At 35.1% G+C, this 22107-nt stretch overlaps 1 non-coding gene across 1 annotated transcript; it reads right to left on the reverse strand.

Annotated features, from left to right (window-relative positions):
- Positions 1-2450: 2450 nt before the first annotated feature.
- LOC115894117 lies at positions 2451-2640 on the reverse strand. The gene has a single exon (XR_004054158.1). It is a non-coding gene; the product is annotated as a U2 spliceosomal RNA (small nuclear RNA).
- Positions 2641-22107: the final 19467 nt, after the last annotated feature.

Here is a 22107-nt window from a genome sequence, read left to right on the forward strand (position 1 = left end):
GTTCCAGTTTTTTTAATTATTTTTACTTTTTATTTTTATTTATTTATTTTTGAGACAGAGTCTCTCTCTGTCACAACTGTTTTTATTTTTTATATAGATAATCATGTCATCTTTGAGCAGATATTCTCATTTCTGCCTTCTCAATCTGTATATATTTTACTTTCTTTTTCTGTATTACTGCATTGGCTAGGACTTGCCGTATAATGTTGAAAATTAGTGGTGGCAAAGGTCATCCTTACCTTGGTCTTTTCTTAGTGAGAAAAGTTTAAATTCCTCACCATTACGTATAATGTTAACTGTAGTTTTTGTTGTGAATACACATTGAAGAATTTCTTCTTCATTACTAGGTTACCTAGAGGTTTTTTGTTTTATCATGAATGGATATTGAATTTTTCAAGTACTTTTTCTGTATCTATTGATATGATTTTTTTTCTTCTTTAGTCTGTTGATGTGATGGATTATAAATTGATTTTTGAATGTTTAAGCAGCCTTGCCTACCTGGATATATCTCAGTTGGTTGTGATGTATGATTCATTCTATATATTATTTGGCTTAAATTTTTGATGCTGTACAGAGAATTCTTGTATCTATGTTTATGAAAAATATTGGTCTGCAGTCGTATTTCTTTGTACTGTTTTTGCCTGGTTTGGGCATTAGATTAATGCTGGCCTCATAGAATTTGTTAGGAAGCATTCACTTTGATTCTATAATCTGAAAGGCATTGCGAGAATTTAGTAAAAATTTTTTTTCTAAATTCCATATTAGAATTCACCAATAAACCCATTTAGGCCTCATACGTTCTGTGTTTGCACATTATTAATTATTCATTATAAAAATAATTATAGGTCTATTTAGATGGTTAATTTCTTCTTGTCTGAATTTTGGCAGATTGTGTCTTTCAAAAAACTGGCCCATTTCATTTAGGTTTTCAAATTTGTGATCATAGAGTTGTTCAGAGTATACTTTTATTATTTTTCAGTGTTCATGAATTCTGTGCTAATAAGCCCTCTTTCATTTCAGATGTAATTTGTTTCCTTTCTTTTTTTTCTTATTAAAGTGGCAAAAGTGTTATTAATTTTATTGATTTTTTTCAAATAAGCAGTTTGGGGTTTTATTGACTTTTTTCTATTGAACGTCTGTCTTTTATTGATTTCTACTTTAATATTTCATTTCTTCTGCTCATTGTAGATTTAATTTACTATCATTTTTCTAGTTTCCTAAGGGAAGTCCTTCTATTATTGATTTTAGAACTTTATTATTTCTATTTTATATTCAAATCTAGAAATTTCTAAGCATCATTTTATTATAGTCCACAAATTTTGATATATTTTACTTTCATTTTCATTTAGTTCAAAATATTTTCAAATTTCTCTTGACAGTTTTTCTTTGACTCATGTGTTATGTAGAAGTGTGTTGTTTAATATATTTTTCAATTTTTTCTCTTATCTCCCCTGTATTGATTTCTAATTTTATCCCATTGTGATCTAAAAATTGACATTGTTTGTTTAATCAATTATCTTAAAATTTATAACAATGTTGCTTTCTCAAGATTTTACAAGATTTGTCTATATTGTTCTTTCATTTACGTTTACTGCCTTCACAATGCATGCAGCTTAGAAATTAAGTAACAGAAGAGCAAAACTTTCAGTTATTGAACTTCAGTTTGTATTATTAGCAGTGCAATTGTGTAATACACAGTGCATGGAAGACAAAAACTATATAGGACAATAGTATTGTTTTGTTGTTGCATAGATGTGCATGTATGTGTTATTGCAAAGGGTCAACCTAGAATTCTATATTTAACAGAAACAAAGATATCTATAGCATCTAACCTCTATTATTTTCTTCTTTATTTACTCTCTTTCTGGTTGGAAGAAAAAAAAAGGCAGCATTTTGTTCCCAGAAGACAATAGTATGCCTATTTACAAATGAAGGTGTTTTTACCATTGGGTCAGAAACTATCAGATATTCACTGATGCCTGTTTCCTCTTTTCTCTGGGCATGTAGCATTTCCTACTTTCACTGTAGATAAAGAATCTGAGTTATAATTGTAGTGATATCATCTGCGTGACAGTGATTATTGTTTTCTTTTTGCTTCTTTGCCTAAACTTTTTCTTTCTCCTCTTTCTTTTCTTCTTTCTGAGGCTGTCTTTCTTCGTGCTTTTTGGGAGGGGAGGAGTGAGGGGCTTATTTCGGTCTTTTTTTCTTTTTTTTTCTTCGTAGGGAGGGCGTGAGGGTTTTCTTCTCTTTTTCTTTCTTTCGGTCCTCCTTCCGTCTTCCGGGCTTTCCTTCTTTCTTTTCTTTTCTTTTCTTTTCCTTTCTTTCTTTCTCTTTCTTTCTTTCTTTCTTTCTTTTCTTTCTTCTTTCTTTCTTTCTTTCTTTCTTATTTCTTCTGTCTTTTTTCCTTCTTTTTTTCTTTCTTTCATTCTTTCTCTCTTTCTCTTTCTCTTTTTTCTTCTATCTCTTCCTGGCAGTACTGCAGTGCCAGGTTAATGTATGGAGTAGACAAAATAAACTTATGTTCCATTTGCTATTTCAAACAATCCATTTAATATTGTCCTGAGAAAGAGAATATATAAGATATTTAACTGATAAGAACAGATACTATACTTGACCTTAATCAAAAGACTGAGAAGTGATTTCTTTCTTTTGCTTGATGCAATCTCTGATGACAAGGTTCTAAGAGGTGGTGGACCCTCAGAGGTAAATAGCCAAGGTCTTTGAGTTACTACTTACAGGAAAGGGAGAGATTGTCAGCCAGTCTGAACCGTAAGTTAGGACCATTACATGAGAAGATTATACAATTGTATTTTATTAAGCCACTAAAATTTTGGAGATTTTTAGATAATTAAGTCAAGACTCCTGAACAATACAACCATATGCTTAGCTACACAGAATTGAACAATCATAGCTATACATATATCTAATCAAGATTATATTAAGTGTGATCTTTGAACAAATGTGACAGAGGTGTCACCTATATTATAATTAGCATGTCTGGCCAGATATAGCTAATAAAACATTGTGATGATTCTGACATGACTATATCATCAGCCTTCAGCAACTATAATACACAGAAGACAATAAATGATAATCCAGATGTTGATGATATAAGCACAATTCAGAGAAAAACATTTTTCTAAGCCCTTTATCATAAACCATTTAATACATGTTTATGTGTATTAAGGCCCTAACTTAATTATTTTTTTAAATGTTTGTAAGTTAAACATAGCTTTTACTTATTCCTTGGTTTAGGAAAAAAATAATTTGTAGTAAAGTCATGCTTGCAGATACTCATATAGAGAAATGGAGACCTAAGTAATTTGGATCAACCTCCCTGCTAAGAAAAGCTAGAAATTTAGGAAATATTTTTGGCTTTTTTGTTTTGTTTTGTTTTGTTTTGTTTTTTAAACTCATTAGGTAGAAACAGGAAACTAATAAGGCAGTGAAGGAGCATAGAAATAAAAAAAGGAGTAGTACTGGTATTTAGCTACTTTTCCCCTAGAAGCATCTAGTAATTTTGGAAGAGGAAGCTGATATATAAAAAAAGTTAAACAGATACTTTGACAGCCTCGAGGAAATAGGGAACAAAAAAAAAAAAAAATGGAATCCAGAAAAATGGCAAGTAGAAGAAGCTTTTAAATCCCCTACACTTTATCTTAAGACCATAAAATGATAATTTATACTGGTGAGAATGAATCAGAAATATACTAGCATGTTCAAAAACTGCAGCCTTGCTCTAAATAATCTAAACTTTTCTGAACAGATTAAGGTTATCACAGGTTGCTATTGCCCTTGACATACAATAAAAGTAAACAAATACCCTCTTTACAGGGATGTAAATTAATTCTACTCCTTGAAGTATCTCTACAATTCTTCTATGTTGTATTCACTATACTTTATCCCATACTTGGAAGGAAACAAAACTCATTATTATTACAAAGCAAAACACAATAAAAAATAAAAATAGACCTGGAAGAGGTCCAGAAAATGTAATTATGTAGATAATGCTTAACATGTTCAAAAAGATAGAAGATAGACAAATATGGCAGAGAACTGAAAAGTATATAAATCAATAAAATAAATGTGTTTAACAAAAGAATACACTAAGCTGAAGAGAGAATAATGAGCTGGAAGACAGGTTTGAAGAAAATATCCAGAATGAATATAAGAAGTAAAACATGAATAAAAATTAAGGGATAGAGGATGATACATAGTTACAGTTATGTGGTCTAATCTGGGTAACTGGTGACTGAAAAATAAGACAAAGAAAATAAGGCTGAATAGTTGAAGAAACAATGCCTGAGGATTATTCAAACAGATGAAAGATAGCCAGCTAAAGCCTTAGAATCCAAATAAGAATGAGGCGAAAACAAACTAATGTAGATTTATCACAATTAAGCTACCAAATAAAGGCATAGAAGAATATACAAGGCAGCCAGGAATTGAAACATAAGGATATCAGAGACAATAAGAATAGACTAAGTGAGCTCAATCTTCGCTGAAGATTTTTTCTTCAATTTATACCTAATTTTCAGTGGACTGAGCAACTAAATAGAATTCTTTAACCAGAGTCTTTGGAAGATTCATGTGAATCAGAAAGTAAAGTCAAAGTTTAGCTATACTAAGACAGTCACAACTTGAGGGAACAAGATCATGTAGAAAAAAGAACTTCAGAGAAATGATGTCAAAATCTGGTCTGTATCGACCCACTAACGGATTTTTTTTTTCTTAGACTGCGCATGAGGCTAAGAAGCTATGAAACTAAGAACATTCGACAATACCTTTGTACTAGGAACACAAAGATTAGAGTTTAAAGACCATGAGGTCATTATTTGAGACCTCATACGGGGCACATTTTAAGAGTAAGGGCAAACCACAAATAATAAACCTTAATAAAATTAAATGCAGCCCCTAATTATTACTATCTCTACCTCAAATAATGTAATCAGACTATATATAACCTTTCACTGTAGAAAGATAAAATCGGCCGGGCGCGGTGGCTCAAGCCTGTAATCCCAGCACTTTGGGAGGCCGAGATGGGCGGATCACGAGGTCAGGAGATCGAGACCATCCTGGTTAACACGGTGAAACCCCGTCTCTACTAAAAAAAAAATATAAAAAATTAGCCGGGCGAGGTGGCGGGAGCCTGTAGTCCCAGCTACTCGGGACGCTGAGGCAGGAGAATGGCGTGAACCCGGGAGGCAGAGCTTGCAGTGAGCTGAGATCCGGCCACAGCACTCCAGCCTGGGCGACAAAGCGAGAGTCCGTCTCAAAAAAAAAAAAAAAAAAAGATAAAATCAATATAAAATCAATGAAACCCGTTAGAACAGCACTTTCCAATAAAACTGTGTTTTATGGTAGAAGCTGTACTGTCAAAAAGTGTAGTCACTAGCCATACAGATTATGAAGTTTCCGGATACAAGTAACTTGATTTATTACAGAAGTTATCCAGAGAGAAATAGAGAAGAGCAGTGAAGAAGCAGGTTAAGAAAGAGAAAGGGGCCAACCAAGGGTGTTATTTCAAGTAAAATTCCCATGTCACCCTGATGCCACAGGAAACTTTGACACATAAATTGCACCAAGGAACTTGTCCTACTTCAAAGAAGACCCTACAATGTTCTATTTATTTATCAATCTCTCATTGAATATAGACTCTTCTAAAGGGGCAAAATTTCCTAGGAAATCTTGGTTCTTTCCATGCCTAAGTAGAGTCATCTGACGAAACTGTGATGTGAATGATAAGGATTGAAGTACAGGGAAGATAGAGAATGGACAGAGGAATGAATACCCTGGGGTGCAAGTGCTGACAGCAGCCTCCACAGCAGAAAGGCAATGCACAAAATGACAGCGATTTCTCACAAAAATTGTAGCAGCAACACCCAGGAACTTGTTAGAAGTGCGAATTCTCAGATCAATGTTCTCCATCTTGTCATTTATCTCTTTTTATATATTACTATTTTAAGTATTATTTAAAAAATTTATAATGTGGACTTTCGTTATCTGAAGCTCCCACAAATTATTATCTATGGTATTTTAAAAGTATTCCTTCAATCAGTATGTTTTTTAACGTGCCAATAAATTTTTAATTCAATGTTGATTTTTTGACATCACATTATTTTGGTCCTTTCTGTCTTACTTAGGATTTTTCATTTATACATGAGCCACTCTATGTGTTTCAGGGAAGAATTTGAATCTTACACTATAATTATAATATAAGAACTGGGAGACCAAAGAATAGGGAGCATGTTTCTGTTTTTCAGAAAAATGGAACGTGCAAGAATTTCAAGGGAGGCATCACAGGTGACAGCAACTTCTGAAAAACAGAGTATGTGGTTCTCAGAGAGATGGGGGAACAGTCCTGGCAAAACCCCACATCTGTCATATGCAAATGCCACATGCCTATTCTAAGCCAAATAATAGTAATTTTGCTCATTTTGCTTTCCATCTCATCCAAGTTCTTCTCATTAGCTAACCCTAACTAAAACTCTGCTGGAAGACAAGGAGGGAAAAATAATTTCTAGTCTTTCAACCCTTTGACACAGAGGGAATTTTAGAAGTTGGAATAAAACTTCACATCAAATAAAGTTTCTGCACACATTTTCCAATTATATCATTTATTTTTTTGCTGTTTGCCTGATGGATTTCTCTTCATCTTCCAAACCCTAACTGTGGGTTTGAAAAGTGTAGAGGGAAATTTATAGCACTAAATGCCCACAAGAGAAAGCTGGAAAGTTCTAAAATTGACACTCTAACATCACAATTAAAAGAACTAGAGAAGCTAGAGAAAACACATTCAAAAGCTAGCAGAAGGCAAGAAATAACTAAGATCAGAGCAGAACTGAAGGAGATAGAGACACAAAAAACCCTCCAACAAATCAATGAATGCAGGAGTTGGTTCTTTGAAAAGATCAACAAAATTGATAGACTGCTAGCAAGACTAATAAAGAAGAAAAGAGAGAGGAATCAAATAGATGCAATAAAAAATGATAAAGGGGATACCACCACCAACCCCACAGAAATACAAACTACCATCAGAGAATACTATAAACACCTCTATGCAAATCAACTAGAAAATCTAGAAGAAATGGATAATTTCCTGGACAATTACACTCTCCCAAGACTAAACCAGGAAGAAGCTGAATCTCTGAATAGACCAATAGCAGGCTCTGAAAATGAGGCAATAATTAATAGCTTGCCAACCAAAGAAAATCCAGGACCAGATGGATTCACAGCTGAATTCTACCAGAGGTACAAGGAGGAGCTGGTACCATTCCTTCTGAAACTATTCCAATCAATAGAAAAAGAGGGAATCCTCCCTAACTCATTTTATGAGGCCAACATCATCTTGATACCAAAGCCTGGCAGAGACACAATAAAAAAACAGAATTTTAGACCAATATCCCTGATGAACATCGATGCAAAAATCCTCAATAAAATACTGGCAAACTGGATCCAGCAGCACATCAAAAAGCTTATCCACCATGATCAAGTGGGCTTCATCCCTGGGATGTAAGGCTGGTTCAACATACGCAAATCAATAAACGTAATCCAGCATATAAATAGAACCAAAGACAAAAACCACAATTATCTCAATAGATGCAGAAAAGGCTTTTGACAAAATTCAACAGCCCTTCATGCTAAAAACGCTCAATAAATTCGGTACTGATGGAACGTACCTCAAAATAATAAGAGCTATTTATGACAAACCCACAGCCAATATCATATTGAATGGGCAAAAACTGGAAAAATTCCCTTTGAAAACTGGCACAAGACAGGGGTGCCCTCTCTCACCACTCCTATTCAACATAGTGTTGGAAGTTCTGGCAAGGGCAATCAGGCAAGAGAAAGAAATCAAGGGTATTCAGTTAGGAAAAGAAGAAGTCAAATTGTCCCTGTTTGCAGATGACATGATTGTATATTTAGAAAACCCCATCGTCTCAGCCCAAAATCTCCTTAAGCTGATAAGCAACTTCAGCAAAGTCTCAGGATACAAAATTAGTGTGCAAAAATCACAAGCATTCTTATACACCAGTAACAGACAAACAGAGAGCCAAATCATGAATGAACTTCCATTCACAATTGCTTCAAAGAGAATAAAATACCTAGGAATCCAACTTACAAGGGATGTAAAGGACCTCCTCAAGGAGAACTACAAACCACTGCTCAGTGAAATAAAAGAGGACACAAACAAATGGAAGAACATAACATGCTCATGGATAGGAAGAATCAATATTGTGAAAATGGCCATACTGCCCAAGGTAATTTATAAATTCAATGCCATCCTCATCAAGCTACCAATGGATTTCTTCACAGAATTGGAAAAAACTGCTTTAAAATTCATATGGAACCAAAAAAGAGCCCGCATTGCCAAGACAATCCTAAGTCAAAAGAACAAAGCTGGAGGCATCACGCTACCTGACTTCAAACTATGCTACAAGGCTACAGTAACAAAAACAGCATGGTACTGGTACCAAAACAGATATAGACCAATTGAACAGAACAAAGCCCTCCAAAATAATACCACACATCTACAATCATCTGATCTTTGACAAACCTGAGAGAAACAAGAAATGGGGAAAGGATTCCCTATTTAATAAATGGTGCTGGGAAAATTGGCTAGCCATAAGTAGAAAGCTGAAACTGGATCCTTCCCTTACTCCTTATACGAAAATTAATTCAAGATGGATTAGAGACTTAAATGTTAGACCTAATACTATAAAAACCCTAGAAGAAAACCTAGGTAATACCATTCAGGACATAGGCATGGGCAAGGACTTCATGTCTAAAACACCAAAAGCAATGGCAACAAAAGCCAAAATTGACAAATGGGATCTAATTAAACTAAAGAGCTTCTGCACAGCAAAAGAAACTACCATCAGAGTGAACAGGCAACCTACAGAATGGGAGAAAATTTTTGCAATCTACTCATCTGACAAAGGGCTAATATCCAGAACCTACAAAGAACTCAAACAAATTTACAAGAAAAAAACGAACAACCCCATCAAAAAGTGGGCAAAGGATATGAACAGACATTTCTCAAAAGAAGACATTCATACAGCCAACAGACACATGAAAAAATGCTCGTCATCACTGGCCATCAGAGAAATGCAAATCAAAACCACAATGAGATACCATCTCACACCAGTTAGAATGGCAATCATTAAAAAATCAGGAAACAACAGCTGTTGGAGAGGATGTGGAGAAATAGGAACACTTTTACACTGTTGGTGGGATTATAAACTAGTTCAACCATTATGGAAAACAATATGGCGATTCCTCAACGATCTAGAACTAGAAGTACCATATGACCCAGCCATCCCATTACTGGGTATATACCCAAAGGATTATAAATCATGCTGCTATAAAGACACATGCACACGTATGTTTATTGCAGCACTATTCACGATAGCAAAGACTTGAAATCAACCCAAATGTCCATCAGTGACAGACTGGATTACGAAAATGTGGCACATATACACCATGGAATACTATGCAGCCATAAAAAAAGGATGAGTTCGTGTCCTTTGTAGGGACATGGATGCAGCTGGAAACCATCATTCTCAGCGAACTATTGCAAGAACAGAAAACCAAACACCGCATGTTCTCACTCATAGGTGGGAACTGAACAATGAGATAACTTGGACTCGGGAAGGGGAACATCACACACTAGGGCCTATTATGGGGGTGGGGGGGATTGCATTGGGAGTTATACCTGATGTAAATGACGAGTTGATGGGTGCTGACGAGTTGATGAGTGCAGCACACCGACATGGCACAAGTATACATATGTAACAAACCTGCACGTTATGCACATGTACCCTAGAACTTAAAGTATAATAATAATAAAAAAATTTTAATATAAAAGCATAAAATATTACAGTGTTTTTAAACTAAAAAAAAAAACCAGTATTATTGTAATTTTTATTTGTAACTTCACTTTTTATTTTATATAGGATAAATAAAAAATTATAAACACATGCTGATGGGCACAGAATATATTAAAAATACCATTTGTGGCATCAATACCATAGGGAAAAAAAAAGAAAATAAATAATACAGTGTATTTTTTGTTGCATCTCCTAATAAATGTAAACCTTGGTTAAGGAGGACTCTTAAATGAAAGGGATGCTGTGGAAATGTACTATAGTTTAGAAATAGCAATTTTGAAAAAAAAAAAAAAAATTCCCAGCTCTTCAGGAATTAGTCATGTCACATAGAACAAGTTTTTAAATCTCCGTAGCATGTTGCCATGCCCAGAGATATTTCTTAATAAATGTTATGGTTATATCTATCATCCTCTTCATCAATATCCAAGTTTAACTTCTCTGAGAAAGAGACCCTTGATTCAATATATAGATTTGAGTCATTGAGTTCAAATAGCTCTATTTAATACCACATGGATTCTTTCTTTAGTCAGAACTTTGTAAAGATAACAGAGAGATTTCCTGAGAATAACTGAACCCATACTCTCTCTTAAAAGAGCTATAAATATTTTATTTAAATGCTGTTGGCCTTTAGATAAAAGAAAGTACTATCTCTATCTGCATTGATACATTTTTTCCTACTCTTTTAGAAATAAGTCAGTACAAATTTATTTTTCTTCAGTCCCAAGAAGAGTCCCCTGTTATGGCTCATCAAGTAAAGGGTATTTCACAAGGAAGGGATGGTTTTAATCTCTCCTATTGTTCCAAATAATCTAAATTCCAGATGGCATAGACATGAAGCTATGTTTTTAACTGAAATTAGAAATCTGCCATATCCTTCTCCAACAAAATGTTTCATTTCTACAAAGCATAAGAGGTGACTTGGAATTTTCTTGACCCAGTCTTATTTGTAATCCATTGTAAAATTTAAAAAAAAAAAATAGTTAAGAACTCAGTGAAAAAGATAAACACACATCTTCCTTGGTTTCTTTGTAGCTGTGGTTAAAGGACTTGTCTTCATGATCCATTTAGTCTCGTTGAATCTTACGAGAATCCCCAAGCTTTGGGGCCAACATTTACTAATACAAAATGTACTTTTAGAATGTATGGTTCTATTTTATATATTCCTGTCAGACTCTGAGAGAAAAAGTAATATTCGGAGATACTCAAATATTTTTGATGTCCTTTGACCAAATAACTTTAGTGCTGGTTTCCTAGTGCTACTCTAAGGACTATAACTGATTGACTTAAAATAATATAAATTTATTGTCTCACAGTTTTGGGTGCTAAAATTTCGACATCATGGTCCAGCAGGGTTGTTTGCTTCTGAAGGCTGTGAGGGAGAATCTATTTCATTTCCTCTTTCTAGCTCCTGGTGTTTTGCTGGCCATTTTTGATGTTCTTTGGTTTGTAGATGTCTCTCTTCAATCTCTTCCTTCATAATCCCTTGACATTGCCCCTGCAATTGTTTGTCTCAGTGATCAAGTTTCCCCTTTTTGTAAGAACAGAGTCATAATGGATCAGGACACACCTTAATGACATCACGTTAACTTGATCATCTGAAACGACCAAAAGTTTAAGACAGATGTTTTGTTGAATATGATCCTACTACCCATCTTTCAGTTTACTCCTTTTGTCCTTCATATAGTAAAGGCGGGATCTTAAATACCCAGTTTAATTTCAAGATAGAAACAAAACGTCCAGAAATACATAGATAAATAATAATAATAATAATAATAATAATAATAATAATATACTTATTTAACTATATCAAATAAATAAATAGCTTAATTTTAGAAAGAAAAGTACCTCCCCACACTGTAGTGGACAACAAGGGTTCTAGAACCTCCGGAGAGACAATAAATGTGGCAGTGAGCCAGACCCCCATAGGGAACTACAGAAGAAATCCTTGTGGAATTCTGAGGCATGGAAAGGGCTGCCTCTTCATTAGAGGAGATTAGAAAATCTCTGTGCGCCACTCCTATGCCCGTGCACAAAATTGTGTCTTCTTCCTAAGATGCCAGGTATGAAAAACAATTGACATTTCCCTGGTAGAAAAAACCTGACTGCAAATGAACATAGAATTGCCACTATAGTAAAATTATAAGTCAAATGAGGGAATCAATAATGGAAGAAAACTGTCAGACTCTCCCAAAAAGAAAAGCAATTCCTCAAGAACTGGCGATAATAAAATATTTTATATAATCTAAAAAAAATTAATAGCAAGTATGCCCACAATAATGAGAGGAGGAACTGAAACCATAATAAAATAAAACACACTAAGAGATGACTGTGGAGACAAACTGCCCAGATTTAATTCCCAATTCCACCATTTGTGTTATTAGGAACTTTTCTTATCTGCTATGTTTCTCAGTTTTCCCCATCTGTGAAGTAGGGATAATTATAGAACCCGTCTCATTAAATTGTTGTCAACAAGCATCGAAGATCTAATATATGAATAATCATTTATGTTCATAAAAAAATAAACTTAGGAATGAATAACAAGAATAGAGCCAAAAATATTACATACTTTTAAAATTGTTTAAAAATGCAAACTATTATATAATCTATAAGTAAAAATGCAATTATTATAAAAATAAACTTTTTCAACTGAGTAATAATAAGAATATATATAGATGTGTATGACATAGCTACATTCACAGTCATATGAAAATGTATAGTTTTAGATATTTCTATTAGAAAAGAAAAAGATGAAAAATAATGAGTTAAGGTTCTGAATCTAAAAATTAGAAAAGACATAACAAAATAAGTCCAAATAAAGTGGAAGGAAGGAAGTAATAGAATTAAAAGCAGAGATATGTGAAAACAAAGAAACAGTAGAAAACATCAAGAAGAACAAAAGATGCATTTTTAAAAGAAAAAATGTATAAATTAGTAATATTAGACATTAGAAGACACAACTGAAAATAGGTGAATAATGTAAGAACAACTTATAAGCAAATACATAACTTTCTAACAAAATATACAGTTAAAGTATGTTCTTTAAAGTAGAGTAACTATAGCTTGCAAGAATGTATAGCATATTTAAAAGCAGCAAGAAAAGATTTGGTATGTTCCCAGGACAAAGAAATAATAAATGTTTGAGGTGACAAATATCCCAATTATCCTAATACAATGTAGGCATGTATCAAAAAAGTACCCCATAAATATGTAAAACTATTATATATTAATTAATTAGCAAAATGAATTTAAAAGGAAATCTGATTCAAATTATTACTGTTTAAGGGTTTAAATGCATAGTCTAAAAGTAAAAATATCAATTATTAGGCTACACTTAATAAAGTTAATAAACTTCAAGAAGCAAAAACAATTAATAAAGAAAAAGAAATGAAGAAAGAAAAATTATTTATCATATAAACTTCCAGATACCATTTAGATTCATTTTATGAAAATAATTTGTACTAGCTAAAAATCAGGACATTGAATGTATGGACAGAAATGTATGAATGTTTCCCAAGGATAGGAAAAGAGAAGAAAACTGAATTCAAAGTCATGTTTAAATAGAAGTAAGAAAATAAATAAATAAATAATTGGAGACAGTATCATTCATAAATTAATAATACATCCAATATGGGATTACTCAGGAAGTACAAAGATCATTTAGTATTAGAATGCTCTCTAATGCAATTTATCACATTAACAGTTAAAGAAGCTATTGCATGTATTTTTTTCATTGAATATTTATTTTATTTTATTTTTTTTTACTTTAAGTTCTGGGATACAAGTGCAGAACATGTAGGTTTGCTACACAGTATATGTGTGTCATGGTGGTTTGCTGCACCTATCAACCCATCATCGAGGTGTTAGATGCATTAGCTATTTGTCCTAATGCTCTCCCTCTCCTCGCCCACCTCATTCCCTGACTGGTCCCGGTGTGTGATTTTCCCCTCCCTGTGTTCAAGTGTTCTAATTGTTCAACTCCCACTTCAGAGTGAGAACATGCAGTTTTTGGTTTTCTGTTCTTGTGTTAGTTTGCTGAGGATGATGGCTTCCATCTTCATCCATGTCCCTGAAAGGAAATAATCTCATTCCTTTATATGGCTACATAGTATTCCATGGTGTATCTGTACCATATTTTCTTTATCCAGTCTATCATTGATGGACATTTGGGTTGGTTCCATGTCTTTGCTATTGTAAACAGTGCTGCAATAAACATACATATGCATGTGTCTTTACACAAGAATTTATATCTCTGGGTATATACCCAGTAATGGGATTGCTGGGTCAAATGGTATTTCTGGTTCTAGATCCTTGAGGAATTCCCACACTGTCTTCCACATTGGTTGAACTAGTTTATATTCCCACCAGCAGTGTAAATGCATTCCTATTGCTCTGCAGCATCATCAGCATCTATTGTTTCTTGACTTTTTAGTAATCACTATTCTGTTTGGCATGAGATGATATCTCATTGTGGTTTTTATTTGCATTTCTCTAATGATTAGTAAAGAGTTTTTTTTTTTTTTTTTCATATGTTTGTTGGCCACATAAATGTCTTCTTTTAAGAAGTGTCTGTTCATATCCTTTGCCCACTTTTTGATGGGGTTGTTTTTTTCCTTGTAAATTTGTTTAAGTTCCTTATAGGTTCTGGATATTAGATCTTTGTCAGCTGGGTAGATTGCAAAATTTTTCTCCCATTTTGTAGGTTGCCTGTTCCCTCTGATGATAGTTTCTTTTGCTGTGCAGAAGGTCTTTAATTGAGTTAGATCTCATTTGTCAATTTTGGCTTTTGTTGCAATTGTTTTTGGTGTTTTTGTCAGGAAGTCTTTGCCTATGCCTGTGTCCTGAATGGTATTGCTTAGGTTTTTTTTTTTTTTCTAGAGTTCTTATGGTTTGGGGTTTTACATTTAAGTCTTTAATCTATCTTGAGTTAATTTTTGTGTAAGGTTTAAGGAAGGGGTTCAGTTTCAGTTTTCTGCATATGACTAGCTAGTTTTCCCAGCACTATTTACTAAATAGGAGATCTTATCCCCATTGCTTGTTTTTATCAGGTTTATCAAAGACCAGATGGTTGTTGATGTGTGGTGTTATTTCTGAGGTCTCTGTTCTGTTCTATTGATCTATATATTTGTTTTGGTACCAATACCATGCTGTTTTGGTTACTGTAGCCTTGTAGTATAGTTTGAAGTCAGGTAGCATGATGCCTCCAGCTTTGTTCTTTTTCCTTAGGATTGTCTTGGCTATATGGGTTCTTTTTGGCTCTGTATGAAATTTCAGGTAGTTTTTTTTTCTAATTCTGTGAAGAAAGTCAATGGTAGTTTGATGAGAATAGCACAAATTACTTTTGGCAGTATGGCCATTTTCACAATATTAATTCTTCCTATCCATAAGAACGGAATGTTCTCCCATTTGTTTGTGTCCTCTCTTATTTCCTTGAGCAGTGGTTTGTAGTTCTCCTTGAAGAGGTCCTTCATATCCCTTTTTAGCTGTATTCCTAGGTATTTTATTCTCTTTGTAGCAATTGTGAATGGGAGTTCACTCATGATCTGGCTCTCTGCTTGTCTATTGTTGGCGTATAGGAATGCTTGTGATTTTTGCACATTGATTTTGTATCCTGAGACTTTGCTGAAGTTGCTTATCAGCTTAAGGATTGTTTGGGCTGAGATGATGTGGTTTTCTAAATATAGAATCATGTCATCTGCCAACAGAGACAATTTGACTTCCTCTCTTTCTATTTGAATATTCCTTATTTCTTTCTCTTGCCTGATTGTCCTATCCAGAACTTTCAATACTATGTTGAATAGGAATGGTGAGAGAGAGCATCTTTGTCTTGTGCCACTTTTCAAAGGGACTGCTTCCAGCTTTTGCCCATTCAGTATGATATTGGCTGTGTGTTTGTCATAAATAGCTCTTATTATTTTGAGACATGTTCGATCAATACCTAGTTTATTGAGAATTTTTAACATGAAGCGATGTTGAATTTTGTTGGAAGCCTTTTCTGCATCTATTGAGATAGTCATGTGCTTTTTGTTATGTGATGGGTTACATTTATAGATTTGCATATGTTGAACCAGCCTTGCATCCCAGGAATGAAACTGATATAATCATAGTGGATAAGCTTTTCAGTATGCTGCTGAATTTGGTTTGCCAATATTTTAACGAGAACTTTCACATCAATGGTCATTAGGGATATTGGTGTGAAGTTTTCATTTTTTGTGGTGTTTCTGCCAGGTTTTGTTACCAGGATGATGCTGATCTCACAAAATGAGTTAGGGAGGAGTCTCTACTTTTCAAATGTTTGTAATATTTTCAGAAGAAATGGTACCAGATTCTCTTTGTACTTCTCATAGAATTTGGCTGTGAATCTGTCTTGTCCTGGGCTTTTTTGGTTGATAGGCTATTGATTACTGCCTCAATTTCAGCAATTGTTATTGATCTATTCAGAGATTTGACTTCTTCCTGGTTTAGTCTTGGGAGGGTGTATGTGTCCAGGTATTTATCCAATTCTTCTAGATTTTCTAGTTTATTTTTGTAGAGGTGTTTACAGTACTCTCTGATGGTAGCTTGTATTTCTATTGGGTCAGTTATAATATGCCCTTTTTTATTGTGTCTATTTGATTCTTCTCTTTTCTTCTTTATTAGTCTAGCTAGTGGTCTATCTACTTTGTTAACTTTTTCAGAAAACTAGCTCCTGGATTCATTTATTTTAATGAATCTGATCTTAGGTATTTCTTGTCTTCTGCTAGCTTTTGGATTTATTTGCTCTTGTTTCTCTAGCTCTTTTAATTGTGATGCTAGGATGTCGATTTGAGAATTTTCTAATTTTTGGATGTGGGCATTTAGTGCTATGAATTTCCCTGTTAACACTTCTTTAGCTGTGTCCTAGATATTCTGGTACATTGTCTCTTTGTTTTCATTGGTTTCAAAAAACATTTATCTCTGCCTTAATTTCATTATTTACCCAGTAATCATTCAGGACCAGGCTGTTCAATTTCCATGTAGGTGTGTGGTTTTGGCTGAGTTTCTTAATCCTGAGTTCTAATTTGATTGCACAGTGGTCTGAGAGACTGTTTGTTATGACTTCAGTTATTTCTCATTTACTGAGAAGTGTTTTACTTCCTTATGTGGTCAATTTTAGAATAAGCACCTTGTGGCACCGGGAAGAATGTATATTCTGCTGATTTGGGGTGGAGAGTTCTGTAGATGTCTATTAGGTCCACTTGATTCAGAGCTGAATTCAAGTACTGAATATCCTTGTTAATTTTCTGTCTTAATCTGTCTAATATTAACAATGGGTGTTAAAGTCTCCCACTATTATTGTGTTGGAGTCTAAGCCTCTTTGTAGGTCTCTAAGAACTTGTTTTATGAACCTGGGTGCTCCTGTACTGGGTGCATATATATTTAGGATAGTTAGCACTTCTTGTTTAATTGATTCCTTTACCATTATGTAATGCCCTTTGTCTTTTTTGATCTTTGTTGGTTTAAAGTCTGTTTTGTCAGAGAGTAGGACTGCAGCCCCTGATTTTCTTTTCTTTCTATTTACTTGGTAGATTTTCCTCCATCTCTTGATTTTGAGCCTATGTGTGTCTTCGCACGTGACATGGGTCTCCTGATTACAGCACACCAATGGGTCTTGAATCTTTATCGAATTTGCCAGTCTGTGTCTGTTAACTGGGTTGTTTAGCCCATTTACATTTTAAGGTTAATATTGTTACGTGTGAATTGGATCCTCTCATTATAATGCTATCTGTTATTTTGCACACAATTTGGTGAAGTTTTTTTGTTGCACCATTGGTGTTTATATTTTGGTATGTTTTTATAGTGGCTGGTATTGATTTTTCCTTTCCATATTTACTGCTTCCTTCAGGAGCTCTTGCAAGGAAGGCCTGGTAGTGACAAAATCCCTCAGCATTTGCTTGTCTGGAAAGGATTTTATTTCTCCTTTGTTTATGAAGCTTAGTTTGGCTGGATATGAAATTCTGGGTTGAAAATGATTTTATTTAAGAATGTTGAATATTGTCTCCCACTCTCTTCTGGCTTGTACGGTTTCTGCTGAGAGATCTGCTGTTATTCTGATGGGCTTCCCTTTGTAGGTGACCTGGCCTTTCTCTCTGGCTGCCTTAACATTTTTTCTTTCATTTTGACTTTGGAGAATCTGATGATTACACGTCTTGGGTTTGATCTACTTGTGGGGTATATTAGTGGTGTCCTTTGTACTTCCTGAATTTGCATATTGGCCTGTCTTGCTAGGTTGGGGAAGTTCTCTTGGATAATATTCTGAAGTATGTTTTCCAACTTGGTTTCATTCTTCCCATTTCTTTCAGGTACTCTAATCAATCATAGGTTTGGTCTTTTTTCATAGTTCCATATTTCTCTGAGGTTTTGTTCATTCCTTTTTGTTCGTTTTACTTTAATCTTGTCTGCATACCTTATTTCAGCATGATGGTCTTGAAACTCTGATATCCTCTCTTCTGCTTGGTCAATGTAGCTATTGATACTTGTGTATGTATTACAAAGTTTCTGTGCTGTGTTTTTCAGCTCCATCAGTTCATTTATGTTTCTCTCTAAACTGGTTATTCTAGTTAGCAGCTCCTGCAAATTTTTATCAAGGTTCTTAGCTTCTTTGCATTGGGTTAGAACGTGTTGCTTTAGGTCAGAGGAGTTGGTTATTACCCACTTTCTGAAGCCTACTTCTGTCAGTTCATCCACTTAATCCTCCTTCCAGTTCTGTGCCCCTGCTAGAAATGTGTTGCAATCATTTGGAGGAGAAAAGGCACTCTGGCCTTTTGGGTTTTAGCATTTTTTTGTTGATTTTTTCTCGTCTTCATGAATTTGTCTAGTTTCAATCTTTGAAGCTGCTGACCCTTGGATGGGGTTTTTGTAGGGATTTTTTTTCACAAATGCTGCTGTTGTTGCTTTCTGCTTGTTTTTCTTTCAATGGTCAGGTCCCTCTTCTTTAGGCTGCCTAAATCTGGTTCACTCTCGTGCCCAGAGATGTCACTCAATTCTGCAGACATCACTGCAGAATAGCAAAAATGAGTGCCTGCTCTTTTCTTTGGGATCTATGACCTTGAAGGACATCAACCTGATGCCAGTAGGAATGCTCCTATATAGGGTGTCTGACAACCCTATTGGAGGATCTCACCCAGTTGGGTGGCACAGGGAACAGGACTCATCTAACAAAACAGTTTGACTGTCCCTTGGTGGAGGGGTGTGCTTCACTTTAGGGAAACCCATTTGTCTGGGCTCCCCAGATTCCTCAGAACTAGCAGGAGGAAAGACTAAGTCTGCTGGTCTGTGGAGACTGTGGCCTACCCTCCCCTAGGGACTCAGGCCCTGGGAGATCAGAGTCTTGTCTTTGAGCCTTTGGTTGAAGTTATTGGGGTTCTTGCAGGGAGAACCTGGCCAGTGAGGAGGGATGAGTCAGGGTCAGGCCTGAAGAGGCACTCTAGCTACAGTCTGTCACAGCCAGTGTGTTGGACTGAGGGGGATACCTCTTGGGAACAAGCTGTCCAGCCTCCCTCACTCCAGCAGGGGAAAAGCTCAGCCTGGAGCTTTGGAGATGGCTGCTGCCCTTCCCCTGCCCTGGCAGCTTAGTGTGTTAGGCAGCTATCAGTCCCAGTGTTGGTTTCTGCCTCTCTCTCAAGGAGCTCTAATGACTCAAACAGCAGGTAGCCACAGCTGCGGTACTGTCCGCCCCTCCCTACAGGAGCTCAGCAGGCTTAAGCAGATTGTAGCTGAGTGGTTGTTGAGAATCTGCATGGCTCCATAGTTGGGACCCTAGACCCCAGTGGTGTGGGCTCACAAATAAAACCTAATTTGTGGGTTGCACAGTTCCATAGAAAAAGCACAGTTTCCCAGGCTCGGTGGCATGCTCACTCACTGCCTCCCTTGGCTGTGGGGCGGGAACTCCCCTGCCCCATGTGGCTCTCCAGTGGGCTGCCGCACCACACTGCTCTTCCTTCCTCTCCATGGGTCATGCTGGTTGCCTAGTCAGCTCCGATGACAGAACCTGGATACCTTGGTAGCCAGTGCAGGATTCACACTCTGTTACGGTTCTTTTCGATGGGAGCCACTGATTGCTGCTGCTTCTAGTTGAACATCTTTGTAAATTTATATTTGAATACAAAAACCATAATTGATATAAAGATAAACTCATCATAAAACATAAACAGTCAGCAAGGTAGTTATAGAAATTACCAAAACCAAATAAAAAACTAGTAAAAACCTAAAACACACACAATACCTAAAAGTGAAATATTAAAATACCCTCTTTAAAATCCATAACGTTATATTATATGATACCAAAGTTCAAAATCAATATTTATTTGAGATTCCACTGATTAGAATAAGACAAAAAAGTACATACAAGTACACTATAAAGAAAAATATTTGTAGACAATGTGCATATCAATATTAAAAAACATTAAAATGTATAAAGACAATATTCAAACTAATAAAAAATTTCAAGAAAATTGTTGGATACAGTATCAATATGAAAATATCAAGAGCATGTCTACAAGACATTTGGGATACATCAGTTGAAATAAAAGACAAAAGTGTATTTTGGGGGACATTACATTCAGTAAACACAATTAGAAATCCCCAATGACAGCACGTAATGTATTGAATTATTTCAATTACTTGATAACCTCCAGTCATGTTTTGCCTTTTTAAATATATAATCCTCACATAATTCACCATAAGTCTCAAGTGTACACTTCAGTGGCTTTTAGTATATTCACAAGGTTGTGCAGCCATCACCACTATCTAATTCCAGAACATTTTTCTAGAGAAAAATGAGATTCCCATAAAGAGACCCCATCTCCATAGCAGTAATACCTTATTGCCTTCATTTCTCAATACTTGGTAATCATTAATCTATTTTTTGTCTCTAAAATTGGTATATTCTGGACATTTGACTTAAATGGAATTATACAGTACGTGACTGTTAGTGTGTGGATTCTTTCACTGAACATAATGTGTTGGCAAGGATGAAAAATAATTTGAACCTTGTACTTTGACAGTGGAAATGTAAAATAGTATCGTCATTTGTGTAACAGTTTGAAAGTTTCTCAAAAAGTTATACACAAGTTGCCATGTAACCTAGCATCTCTGCCTTTTATGATCAATCTTCAAATAACCAACTTGGCCAATATTAGCCAGCCACTCCCTCCATCACTTGCAGTTATTCTATAGATTGAAAGAAGGCATAGTGATGCAGTGCTTCAATATCAAGACTCTGAAATCAGGAGTATCTACAATTGAGTTCTCGTTCACCACCTTACTTGGTATTGACTTTTGTAATGTCAATAACATTGCCATCTTTATTTATTCATTCACCAAATACTGTTGAACTTCAACTACATGCTTTACACTATCATAAGTGACATAGATACAGTGATAAAGAGGGAAAGCAGTATTTTTCATTCTGTTGGAGAAAGCATAAAATCATTACTTTAAAGTTACTATACTTATTTATATTAAATATATTAACATGTTAAATATGTTTATTATATAAATATAATGAAATCAGATATTGATAAAGTTCATTAAAAATAGAAACAAAGCAATAGAGACAGTGTGATATATGTAAGTTTGTGCAATATTACAGTGTAGTTATAGACAATAGCTGTGTTAAGGTGACACTCCTGCAGAGATGTGAATGAAGTGACACAGAGGGTCAAGTAGATATCTGCAGGCACAGCTTTAGAGCATTAGTAAAGAAAAAATGCAAATACTCTAGCAGTATTAGTTGTAGTGGTCCAGATGCAGCATGGAGACCAGCATGGCATGAGCCGAGTGACTGAGGTGTGGGATAAAAGAAAATGAGATCACAAAAGTAGAATCCACCAAAAGAGTAGGCTATGATGCAGGAAAAAGAATATGACTTCTGGGTTCCTTAAAGCAAGTAAAGAAAGCAGTTTAAAATAGAGGAGTTGATTGACTGTCCCATTTTACTGAAACTTTCCTGGTTTCACTACTGGCATCCTGTGTCCAGAAAAACTATCAGTCCCACGTCAGCCAGGACATCTGGTCACTCACTGATGAAATCTTACAATTGTATTAGAATTGGCAACGTGGAAACCTTTCCTGGCCTCAAAAAGAACATAAGTAAAGTGGTAAATAAAAGCTGGTATTTTTGCATTCAAGAAAAAAATAGGAGTAACTGCCAGAATAAGGTTCATGAAGAATATGTACACGAGTCTTTTGGACCCTATCT

The sequence above is a fragment of the Rhinopithecus roxellana genome, chromosome 16, assembly GCF_007565055.1.
Source record: "Rhinopithecus roxellana isolate Shanxi Qingling chromosome 16, ASM756505v1, whole genome shotgun sequence".
Classification (NCBI taxonomy): Eukaryota; Metazoa; Chordata; class Mammalia; order Primates; family Cercopithecidae; genus Rhinopithecus; species Rhinopithecus roxellana.